The 13172-nt window shown below is 39.8% G+C and overlaps 1 protein-coding gene across 1 annotated transcript in view; it reads left to right on the forward strand.

Annotated features, from left to right (window-relative positions):
• Positions 1-2923: 2923 nt before the first annotated feature.
• MYO1E (myosin IE) overlaps positions 2924-13172 on the forward strand; it is a 238807-nt gene continuing 228558 nt past the window's right edge. Inside the window, exon 1 of the mRNA XM_027688412.1 lies at positions 2924-3019. The gene's annotated coding sequence lies outside the window, so the exon portion shown is untranslated. The remainder of the gene's footprint in view (positions 3020-13172) is intronic.

The following is a 13172-nucleotide window of genomic DNA, read 5'->3' on the forward strand; positions in this document are numbered from 1 at the left end:
ACCGGCCCGGGCATGAGGGGGCCGGCCTGGGTGTGAGGGGACCGGCCTGGGCATGAGGGGACCGGCCTGGGTGTGAGGGGACCGGGCCAGGTGCTGAGGGGACTGGCCTGGGTGTGAGGGGACCGGCCTGCCCACAACCCATGCAGTGTGGGTGGGCTGGGACGGGGCACGGGTTGTGGTGCTAAGGAAAGTAAGATCTAAGTAAAGTTGTATTGAGACCGTTAATTCTATTTCAACTGTCAGGAGAAAAACAGGTCATTTAACTCCAGTGGTTCTAAAAAGCAAGGATTTTTTTTCCTTACCAGTGATGGGATGGTGGTAATGTTTCTCACCAAAATCAAGTTGCTGTTCAGTAGAGGTTTTCCTCTCAGGGTTTTTCCCATGTGTAACTTATGAAAGAGGGTGGGAAGCTCTGTACTACAACCTTTATTATTATTACTAATCTATTTTGCTAGAAATCGGTGCATATTTTAGGTATGTATGGATTTCTAAAAACTTAATTAAGGATATGGAACAACTGTAAGTTAAAACAGATATGCAGTGAGTAGAGGTGAATTGTCACCCTTGCTTCCAGTCAGTGGCTTCCCCTGCAGAATGTGTACCAAGAGGTGCTTTTGATGATCTTCAGAGAGCTGAAGGGAAGTTCTCCGTAGTTTCTTTCTCTGAGCTATGAAGGCTGTTGATCCTGGAACACTGTGTTGTTGTGTTGTCTTCAGCCATGTGACTTCCACAGTTGAAATGCCTGAGAGGATTTTAACTGCAGTCTTGGGATCCAAAGCAGAGAGTTTAGTATAGAGTTGAAGCAATTACTGAGTGGAGGAGATGAAATAAATGCATATAAATGTCTGCACCACTTCGGGCACTGTAAATAATTTCTGTTGAATTTCCTTTGTTGCACTGGGCAGTCATATTTTCTTTGTTCTCTGTTACTCATTTTTGGTTGGGATATATTGAAATAAAAATAAAATTTGAAGAAGACTCCAACTTTCAGAAGAGGTACAATCCAGTAGGATACATCAGGAACCAAAAGTAAATTTGCTCTAATATTAAAATAACTTCTTCATTCCTACTTATTCATTGTGTAATTTTGAGTAAGGCATAGGAAAGTAAATATTTAAAGTGCACATAATATGAAATGAACATAATGCACCTGTACTGAAATTGGAATTATTTGGACATATGCATGCAAATCAGTCAGTAATGATGAAGAAAATTGCATTGAGTGCTTTTAATTTAATTGGTGTCCAGCAGCTGTAAAACCATTAGTCAGTTTGTGCCAGACCAACTGTGTTGTGGTTTAACCCTGGCTGGAAACTTAAGCCCTGCACAGCCACTGGCTCACAGCCTGCCGGTGGGATGGGGGAGAGAGTCAGAGGAGTAACAGTGAGAAAACCCACGGGTTGAGATTAAGACAGGTTAATAAATCAAGCAAAATCCATGTGTGCAAGTAAAGCAAAACAAGGAATTCATTCACCACTTCCCACAGGCAAGGCAGGCAGGTGTTCAGCCATCCCCAGGGATGACCCAGCAGTGTCCCCTCCCAGTTTCTTGTGCCCCCCACCTCCTCACTGGGGGGTGCTGTGAGGGGCAGAAAAGGCCTTGACTCTGTGTAAGCACTGCTCAGCAGTGAGGGAAACATCCCTGTGTCATCAATGCACAACATATCCCCATCCTAGCTACCACTGAGGAAATTACCCCTATTCCAGCCCAGCACAAACTGCTATTTGCAACATAGGCAACCTTTCTCCACTGTGGCAGGTAAGATGCAACAGGAAAATTCTATCAAGGAACTGTAGCTTTGCAAATTCTTTTGATAAATAAATGTAAGTATTATATTTTCCCAGTGGGGACCCCTGGTGGCCTAGTGGTTAGCATGCAGGACTCTCACTGCTGCGACCACGGGTTCGAATCCCAAGTCCCCCGGGCAGATGGTAGCTCGTTAGGCCTGTGAGGCCATCCATCTATGAGAAGGTCACTCTAAACAAACCTACGTCCTGAGGACCTCACTGCCATTGTCCAAGCTTGCTTGGCCCCGGCAGATGAACCTTAGGATTAAAGGGTGGGCTCAGTTCAGCGCATGCTGTGTCTCACCTAAAAAATCCATTGCGCAGGCTGGAAAGGTAAAAGACCTTTCCCCAAATCTTCGTTCGCGAAGACTGGCCATTATTATTATTATTTTCCCAGTGTTCCAATTTGGTTTTATTGCTACATATGTTTAAAAAAAAAGAAAATCCCCCCCTCAGTCCTTAGTGAATGATCCTGTGCAATTGTGTGGATAGATTATAACTACCAGTTATAATAGTTCCGGTTCCTGAATCTTAAGTCAGATGACTGAAATGGCAGTGGGTAGCAGTGTTATATTAATCCAGTGGAAGTTAAATCCTTTTGGAATTGGGAGCTGTCTGCATCAGGTAATTAGTTTTGCTTTATATTAGGATGCATAACCAAGAGTCAGCCGTTGTGAGGAAGAGGTGGCAGCTCTTGTCTGTATTGCCCAGGCTCTGGCAATGGTGACACATGCAGACAGGCCCTGATTCCCAATCCAAGTCACCAGCTGGCTTTTGTGTTGTCACATGTCCCCGTGGTGTGAGGCTGAAGGAAAGCATAAGATTTGCCAAGGAGAAACAAACAATTCGGAATCGTGTTGTTGTTGAGTTTTGGGAAAATGTCCTTCCTTACTCTGGAAAACAGAATCAAGAATCTGATGGTTGGAGAGTAAACCACAAAACTCCACTGAAACTGAGGGAGCTACACCAGACTGCAAAACCAGGCAATCTCTGGTAAAAATAACTTTTCCATTATATGACTGGATCTATTTTTACCTGCAAGAGAATATAAAAACTGAATTAAAAGTGTGTTGCCCTGGGAAATACACTAAACTGTGTTTCCTCTCCCTTAGAACATGACTAGCTGTTCTCCAACCAAGGGAGCTTCTGACTTCAGAGCAAAATAGGAAGAAACATGCCAGTGGAAGGAAATGTTACCAGAGCTGAAGGCGCTGCTTTGGGGCAACTCTAAGGTATCTTCTTTTGTTTTTTCTTAAGGATTGCTCACTTTATTGTATCTCCAGAACTTTAAAGTTTTGTAAGGTCCGGAGTTCTCCACTGTTCTCGCAGCTCTTTGCCTACAGTTTGTGACATAATTACTGCTGCTGGTCTCAGCAACCCATTGAAATTGCTGCTGCTGGTTCTAATTCACAGTCAGGTGGTGTGAGACTGCAGAAGGTACTTCAAATAGGGCAGGAGGCCTACTTAGTTAAAATAACAGGGAATACAAAAAAGAAGCAGCACGTTACTATTTCTCCAAGAGCATTTAACATGCTCCTCCTACTATGTGCTAATTGATTTTTGCAACATCAACACACACTGTATTTACAACACTAGGATGTTCTCTTTGAACCAGGCTTCCTGCTGTCTTGAAAAGTCTCTTGGCTTTTTTATTTGTTTTGTGGAAAGAATGCTTCCTGATTTTTTACAGTTAAGGGCTAACTTTCCTTGGAAATGGTTAGTATTGCCCAGAGAGTATGCCATGGATGCAGAATGAAGAAGTAGCTGGAATGTGACTTGCTCAAAAAGACTGTCATAAATTCACTAGGTCAGGATGGGCTTTCAAATAGGAGTGAATGTTGTCTGGCTGCCACAGAATGATGGGAAATTAGAATTTGTAAATCCAGTCCAGCTTAATTACAAGGCAGCACCTGTATGAAAAATTATTTTTGCTTGTAACTGAACCACCTTAGCACTGAATTTTGGCTAAGACTGGAGGATAAAATGTGGTCCCACTTCCTAATTTCATCCTAGAGATTGTCAAGTGGTGCCCTTGGCCATATAAACACATGAGTATCCAATCAGACTTTTGGGATATATTTTGACTCAAAAATGTGAAGAATTGGGAGCCTACAACAGCAGTAAACCCTTCTAACCTTTATACCATTTTAACAAAGAAGTAGTGAAGGAGAGAACAAGGAAAAATATGTGCAAATGTTCTACCAACTTTTTTTATGGTTGTTAGCAGATAACCTTGGGAAAAGGTGTTTATTTGAAAGGTTGCTTCCAAAAAAAAGGAGAGAGAAACTCTGTGCATACTTCACATTCTAACACTTAGAACACATTGTCCATTTTTAATCATGTTCTTGCTGTAGAAATTTGACACATAATTCTTTTAAAATATTTAAAACATCTCCAGTGCATTAGCTACTATTTTTCTCTAAAACATCATGGTTTTTACACTAAACAGTAATAATTGGATACCCCTCCACCCCCAATTTTTGTGGGTTTTTTTTTACATTGGGGATAGTCTTCCTTAGCATAAAAAACAATGCCTGACTTACCCTGTCTTTTTGTGATGAAAATTGGTAAATTATGCTGTTGTAGCAGGTCAATAAGTACAACCTGTGGGACTTGGATGCAGAGCACAAAATACTTCTGATGTTATTAATATAAATAAAGAATGAGTGGAACAGATAATATGCATGTGGGAGGCATGCAGACAATGGATCAGCTTCTTGACTTGTTAATTCCTGCTGATGTGTGGTTATATGAAGACATATTCTGTCTCCATGTTTTATGCAAGCACTTAAAGGGCAAGATTAGAAAGCCAAATTGTGAACTGCAACTGTAATCTGAAATCAATAAAAGGAAATAAAATAGAGAAAGGTTAAATTATAAAATACTGCATTTGGAATGCAAAATTAAATGATCAAATGCAAACTGGAGAATAACTACATTACAAAAAAAATCAAACCGAATGATTAATTATAGGTAACACTTCAGCAGTGATTTTTTTCTTACCTTTCTTCATGCAAGAGCAGTGATTTCTCTCTCAGTAGCACTGACAAGTTCTATTCTTAAATCGTGTGTTGCATGGAAAGTATTGTTGGGGATTTGAAAGGACACTGGAAAAGGCAAGTGAAAATAAATATATTTGCCTCTATACAGTATTTTCAAATTACTTATGTTTGTTTGTTCTAGAAGATGAAGCCTGCACATGGATTTAACAGTCCACAGTGTGTTAGGGTTTTGGATTTAATTATTTTGGTCATTAGAAGGCTAGTGATCAATAAGAGTCTTGCAAGGATAAGGGGGAAAAAAGCAATTCAATTTTCAAGAAGGAAGATGGCATTTAGCACATGTAAATAACAGAATCATTTCTGACCAGGGGGGATATGGTGGAGTTGATGTAGGATAAGGATAGTTTGGACAGACATCTATTTTTAATCTTGCTTCAGGACAGGAAGATGGACTAAGCAGTCCTGTGAAACATCTTCTGTTCCTGAATGTGCAGTACAGCAATAATGGTAAGAATAATAAAGCCATTCTGTTTGTCTTGGGTGTCCTGTATCCTGTAAATAGGGAATAAGCTGTGCTTAATTTTGGGAAAGAGGCATATTCCAAGTAGGGAAATGCTGTCAGAAAAGACTATTGTTTTGATTGGGGATCTGGCAGGAATGGGTAAGTAGATTAAAGTTATATACAACCTCCCCTTGCTGAGACCATCCACTGAGCTCTGAATTGAGTATTTCTTTCTTGCTACAGAACAGTAGTTTGATTGTCATTCAGCTAGATTCATAACCCACATCAGGGGTATGGTTTTGTCTGGTTGAGGTTTTTGCTTGTGGATTTTTTAAAAAGAATATGTATTTTAAAATATGTGCTGTTAGGAAGTGCATTCTTTTATGCATTCCCTATTTATGAAAAGTCAATCCTCCAGTTCTGTATTTTCTGGAGACCCCTATTCCTTCTTAGGTATAAGCCCTTGCCATGCTGGACTTGAACTTGGATGTCTGGCCTGGGAAACAGGCTGAAGTTTCCTTTGGGTGAATTCATTGTTCTGTAATCTTGCTTGCATTCCTGATTCCCAATTTCTTGCATGCCTTTTTCTATCCTTTGCAGGCTGAGTTTTCAGTCCATAGACACTTCTTCTTGAACAGCAAGAGAAACACAATTCAAAGCTATTTCACTTAAATAATGTGCCTTCACAAACTCCTGGGATTTGCCTTTCAGTGTGAATTTCTACACTGCTTATGTGAAGATACAGATTTCTTTTGTGTTGTAAGATTTCTGCAATATCTGAACCTTGAACACTTTAACGTAGTCCTATGATTCCCAGCTTGTCACTTTTCCTAGAATTGCTGCAATAATGTTGAAATAGAACAGTAAATCCACTGTGATGATGAGTGTTTTGAGCAAAAAGGCTGCAGCACTTTGTCCACATGAGCAAGGATTGATCAGACCAAGAGTGCTGTAAAACTCAGTCGCCACTTCTGCCATTTCTTTTCTGCTGCTGAAAACTGGTGATTCTTCTTTTAGAAGTGCAGAGGGAATGACTGTCTTCCCCTCCCCCTGCTTCCAGATGAAAAGTTGTAGTTTCTCCCCACTAACACAGTATCAGTACCTTTGCCATCTTTTCGGTCCTGTGTTGGGAATTCATTGTACAGTGTGGCTCTTCTTGGATTAATTGATAATAATGCCAGTATAGCTGCGTATGCTACAGCATTTACGTCTTTCTTTTTATCACTCACGGTAAGAATGTAATAAAATACTTGGAAGTGCTTATCAGCCAGTTTGCTTCTTTCAGTCTGGCTCTACAGCTTCTTAGTATTCTACAGGAGATGCAAAGTCACCTTTTACTAAAGGAGAACAGTTTTATTTTTTCAGCTTAAGCTTATTAATACTTAGAAACTAAAGTCTGTCACTCCAAAAAATTACTTAAAGAATCTTGGTAAGTGTTGTCAGTATTTTCATCTGGGTAAATTTAGTATCATAGGACCTTGTATTTAAACACGTGTATTTCAGTTACATACCCACGTTTTGTGGCTCAGTGTGCTTTAATAATCTGCACAGTTAACATTTGAATATGCTAAGAGCTCAATACATCCCAAGCTCTGCCTGCTCTCTGGGTGCAACCCTTTCTTTTTCTGCAGTTATCACCAACAACCAAAAAGTTGGATAGGAGTTTAATTCTAAAGCTTAGAATGCCATTAAGAACAACAATCCTTTCCACAACTGGAATTATCATTATTACACAGCAGAAGGAATGGAAGTTGTGTTTCTAGCTAGGAATTATGTTTCCTCTGCAACTTTCTGTTTCAGATTTCTCTTGGCATGTATTTTGTAGCTTTCCAGTTAGAAAATATTGGCTGCAATTGAGACTGAAGGTGCCTCGCTACAGAGACAGTCAAATGACAGTCAAATGCCTACAGCTGATATCAGTGTGAGCACTACATTGGGGGTTGTTTTGCTGTGCTTTTTTGTGACTCTCTTCTTTGGTTTTGTTTTGTTTTTCAACAGAAGTTCAATATTTATCTGTGCTTGAAAAGTAGCGTGAGTTTTCACTGTACGGTGCCTTTCATTTTTAGAACATTGCACTGTACTTTCTGAAAATTGGAAGCAGAAATGCTTTAACAGTACCTTGCCCACTTCATACTGAACAGATTTCACAGGGAGTTCTATTGAACTACTGAAGAGCCCAGTAATAGTGTTGTCAAAGGGTTGTGTGGGGACTGAGTCTCCCAAGAACACCCTCTTTGCCACTAATCCAGATCATTTTTGCCACAGGAAGGTCCTAATCAGAGTTATGGATCAGGCAGCTGATTTCTATTTTCTCCCTGTGTAGTAATAATGTAGAGAATATAACCCTTTTCTTCTTCATACAAATCTAAAGTGTAGAATGTTTGCCCAGTGTGCATGAATTCATTAATCTGAGTTAGACTTGTAACGCTGCAACATCACCACCACCCCCAAAGAAGAAATCTCGAAGGTGCTCTTCCGTTCATGAGGTTTCCATAGGAATATTTAGCTGTTCTGTCTTCACTGAACCTGCCTTCCAGCTATTGTGTTACAAGTGGTGAGTGTGTTGTTTGAAAACTAAATGAAAAGTAATCTTTGAAGCAGTTCAGGGACAAGAACTTGCTGTGTTATACATTGTTTCATGAGAGCTTAACTCAGTTTCCAGGCTAGAAAACCCCAGCCCAATGTCCTGCATGCACAGACACGGGGGAAGCCTCTGAAGAAGACTGAAGGGCTGGGCCTTTGCATGCAAATGTCTTTCCCCACAGCAAATGATCCAAAGAGCAGCTTCTATAAATACTACATTTTCCAACTGCAGAGGTTTCTCGTCCTTTCCCGTGGATTCCTTGCCAAGCGTTTTCCCAGTCCTGAAATAGAGATGGTTCTGTAGCCAACACGCACTTAAACAGCCCTTTGAGAGCTGGATTAGATTTTTGTTGGCTTTAGTTTGAACTTTTAAACTGTCAGATTATTTTAGGAACATTTGTGGAGAAACATTGCCTCTTGGTGTTGCTTGCTCTTTTCCATTGTTATAACAACATAGTAAAACGAGGCTGTGGCTGATATCTGGTGTAATATTTATACCAAGAGTATTGCATTGCTATGCAGTGCTTCTTTAAACAGTGTCTTTTTTACCTTGGACCACAGAGGACAATGGCTCAACAAAACTCTTTGAAAAAAGGGGATATACATTTATTTGCAGATTTCCCAAAGCAAGTTTTGTTGCTTCTGGTGTCTGAAGAAATTGCACTGAGAAAATGCTAATTTCTCTTTCTATCAGATGGTGTTGAAACTGAAGTATAGTTAATGGTCATAAATCAGAAATAGGCAAAGTTCTATTTAAAAATTTGTCTTTAACAGAACAACTGTGCTTTGACAATTTTGAAGTATTAAGTAGTAGAAATATTTATTTAAAAGTAAGGGATGAAAAGATACATCTGGTTTATCACAAATCAAGTTTAATCAAGTACTTGATCCTGGCAAATATGTCAGTGTTGCTACAGCATCTTTGCCCTTTTGGAGAATATAAATGCAAGTTGGGGTGTTCCAATGTTCCCTTTTTCTCACAGGTATTTTCTGGTTATTTTTTAACTAAATGTGTTATTGCAATATTGCAAAAATCACTTAATACTGTGATCATACCACTAAATTCAGCAGGCTTCTACAAAGAGATCTTGAAATTAGAGTTCTAAGTGCAGGCTTTGGAATGCACAGCATTTTTGTAATTTTGTGAAGAACTTTGCACAGAAACTACTCTTGAGGGAGCTTAGAGCTTGTTAGTACAAGGGCTGTCTCAGTTACAGGATGGCTGTGGTACAATGGCAGGAGAAAGTACTGGGCCCTGGAGGGTGGTCCAGCAAGACAATTATTCCCTTCTTTCTGTTCACAGTGTGTATTCTGACACTGTTTGAGACCAATACCACAGTTGGGGAATGTGATTCATGACATGTGTCAGGTACAGTGAGGTACAGCAGATGATGCACACCAGCATTTCAAGGAATTAAAAGGGTTTCTTTCTCTAGGTTGTTCTGGAGAATTCTTGATCAGAGATTTATTAAAAAAAAAAAAAGGTTTTTTTTCTGATGTTTTTATTAAATTTTAAGAAGCAGCTGCAATTGCTGGCAAGTATCTGAATGAGCTCACAATGGTATTCCTAAAGCACTATCTCAAGCTCATTATGTCTTCATTCCAACATTCTACCTACTGGTGATGAGTTTACCAACGCAATGTCTACAGCAACTGGTATGAGTTGCAGCTGTGTTACTGTCTAGAGAGTCAAAAGTGTCTTTTTTCTTTGAAAATGAGTAGCAATAATGATAATAAACCTTACCATTATTACCTTAATTTAGGAAAAGAAAAAAAAAGGAAAGCCAAAGTAATACATTTAGGATTCTAAACCAGTGAAACACATATTGTCCATAGTATACCTTGCCATTAAAGGCTTGCAGATTTTGTGCAGAGGGTTTAGCATCTGTAAGTCATTCATAATAAAATCTAATCCCTCAGGTGCCATGGAAAGCAGAAAGCAATGATAGTTGCAGTTAAACAACTGATGGATTGATAGTTGCAGTTAAGCTCAATTAACTAAGCATTAAATGCCAGCTGTGGATGGGACTCAGGTTCCATTTTGGAGCCCTTTGGTTTCATTGCAGCCCAACCCAACTGAACCCAGTTGAAATGGGGAGTCTTTATTTCTTCTGAAGTTTAACTGTAAATCACTTTGGTGGATTTTTTCTTGCATCAGTCTGCAGCCATTCAGGCATAAACATTCCACTGGAGTTTTCACTGGATAGAACCAGGGCAGAAACTTGCCAGCAAAACCATCGTGTTCCAGTCCCTTGATTCAAGAGAAGAAACTGTAACTGAGCTTGGCTAAAAACAGAGCTACTTTTACAGCAGTGAAAGGCATCTGACATGGACTTGCTTCAGCAGCTAAATATCACAGTAATGACTGTGGGAACAATAGAGTACTGGGAGAAGAGAACAAGGAAGAAGAAAAGTATATTGTGAGAGGAGGGTGAGAAAATGGAAGTGTGCTGGTGTCTGTCCAGGGAGCAGGAGGAGGGAACAGATTCTCTGCTCTCTCCCTTAGCTTTTATGTCTATGTTAACCATTCAGACTTCTGATTCCTTCATCAAAACGTGAATATTCTGTCAAAAATACTGTTACTTTGTGGGATACTTGGAAAAATGAGAAATCCTTTAAATCAGCCTGTTATGCCCAAACCCACTTTGGTCTAGGTTCTGCTCTAGAAGCTCTCTGGATACATCAGTTGGAGTATGAGACTGTAAATGGCATTCTAGAGTTCTGGACTTTGATAAAAGGCTTGGCTTTGATCTCAGCACACTGCATCATGTTAAAAGATTATGAGGATGGGGAGCTGAAGTAACTGAAATGAATTATTTGGAAATACTATGCTTGATATTTGGCTAAGTGGTGTAAAAAAGGTGGTGTAAAAAACCATGAAACATCACAAACTGAAATGCAATTGCTTACTGTTTATAGATGTTCAGAATTCACTACAAGCGTGGATCTGGGAGTTAATGCAGTCTTACAAATGTCAATTTTAAGGAAGCCAGAGCTGTTCACAGGTATCTAAATGTGTATTTACCTTAAATTTGATTTGAGCAAAGCAATATTTGCTGCATGCCATCTGCATAAAATGGCTAAATGTTAATGTAAGTTCGTTAATTCTTAGTTGCATTGAAAAAATTGCAGCCATTTTGCTGGTAATGACTCTCCTAAAGTTACAGTTTTAAGAGATTAAGCTGCCCACAAATTTGGTAATGCTGATTAAACATGGTTCATATGCTTTTCAAGGTGTCTCAATTAACTGAAATAAGAGCTTATTCATCACTTTAGGGGATATTCATTTGAGGTTGCTCTGTGGGGATGGATGGTGCAGATGTATCTCTGGCAAGTTCAGAAGTTTTTAAGAATCTTATATCCCAGTTCTTACAGCAGTTTATCAGTAGATTTTGATTCCTCAGTGTGCATCCATTTAAACTGGTCACAGTAATGTATTTACACTTCCTACTGTGTTAGGTGTGAACACCCTTCCTTTTTTCATGTATGGTTAGAAGGCTGTTCACCAGAAAACACACCTGGTGTCATGAATACTGTTCTCACAGGCAGACTGTGGCTCTCAGGTGTGGCAGCCAGAACTGGGGATGGCAGAACATTTGTGTTCCATAAAAGACAGAACTGCTGGTTGGTCAAGTCTAGACTAAATACAAAAAGATTGAGGACATAACATGTAGTGAGCTGGGATTCAGTCTAAAAGCAAAACTGTAATATTTAAAAACTGTCCAGCTGTTACCTGGTCTAAGGCATAGGTTTACCCCTCCACACACCCCTCTCCCCTCCCCACCCTCCAAAAAAAGTTTGCCCTTTGCTTGGGAAGTTTTGCTTCTGCATGTGTTGGAAGCTGGAACTTTGTTCCCTTTGCTTTGTTTGACCTGGTGCTTTGTGATACAGATGCTTTCTCTTCCTCTTAAGGAATCTGTTCTGGTGTAGAGCAAACCCTTGAAGGGTTTCCACCTTCATCTCGTGGTTATGATCCTCAGCTGGAGTAACTCAGCCTTGCTGCAGGTGCTGTTGTTTGGTTTTTCAGAGGCTGTTTAAAATCATGTCTCCTACATGAATGATTTTAAATCACGTCATCATTTATGGCTGTTTAAAATCATGTCTCCTCCTCTCTCTTCTCCAGGTCAGAGGCCTTGCCCCTGCTCTTTTTTCTTGACTCAAAATTTTGTATGTAAAGCACAATCACTTCAACAGGTGAATTTTACAGCAGGCAATGGCCTGGGTGGGAATCAGCCTTCAGGGAACAGGTGCTGTCAATTAAGTTGCAAGAGGGAACTGAACCTCTTCAGACTGTGAAGAATGAGCTGATGGGGAGAGAAGAAGGATGGCAGTGGCAGCCTTTCTTCTCCAGCATATTTTAAAATTTTTTGAGACAATTTTTCTTCAGGAGAGGTACCTGTTTGTTCTTCTCAGTTAGGACAAAGAACTCCCAAATAGCACCGAGTGATGTGCCAAAAGGTAAGAGAAGATAAATCCACATGCAATCAGTGGTCTATCATTTTTTGTCATGAACCTTAATAAAATTTTTACCCAGGAATACTGCTGTGAAACTCCTTCCCCAAATGCTAAAAATGAAAATGCTAAAAAAAGCTAAGCTGAAAAAGGTGAAGTAAATTCATGAAAAATAAATGTCTTTAGTTATTTTAAGTACAGAAAGTCTCTGACTTCCAAACAGTTGGAATCAGACCTTGGCTCAGAAAGACTTGGTGTCAGGCCTTTTCTTCTTAAGTTGCTTTCCATGGCTTCTCATTCTGTTTTACCTTCAGTGTGTTCTTTTCTGTTCTGATGGGGGCTCCAAGGGGGATTGGGTCAGGGAGCAAGGCAGGGTTTGTGAAAATGATGCTGGGCTGCAGCTCCCTTTTGGTGTGGCTCACTGTGTGCCTATGGGAAGAGTGTGAGGTGAAGTCTGAAAGGAGCAATGTGTGTGTTCTACTTGTCAAGGAAGTCCAGCAAACTATGCCTTGCCACTGTGCTTAAATCAGAAGGTATATAAAAATTCTTTTTAAAAAGTCTTACATGTCACTTCAAAACAAATGTTTCCCTTATTTAGTTTTGCAACATGTTTTATTTTTCTAGTAAGTGCGAACTTGAAAAAGAAAAGAAATCTTCAACAGCTATCTTTTTTCTTTGAGAGGATCTGAAATGTAGTTGCTTATCCATGACCGGATTCTGCTCAGACTTGCCAGCAGCACAAGGGTGGATGAGAGGAGGCAGGGAAAAGCATCAATCAACTTCGTAATGTGTGTGCTAGGCAATCTAATTATTCAGATTATTGCTGGAGCACCACAAAAGCAGGGC

Source organism: Neopelma chrysocephalum, unplaced genomic scaffold, assembly GCF_003984885.1.
Source record: "Neopelma chrysocephalum unplaced genomic scaffold, ASM398488v2 Primary Assembly neopelma1_75, whole genome shotgun sequence".
Lineage (NCBI taxonomy): Eukaryota > Metazoa > Chordata > Aves > Passeriformes > Pipridae > Neopelma > Neopelma chrysocephalum.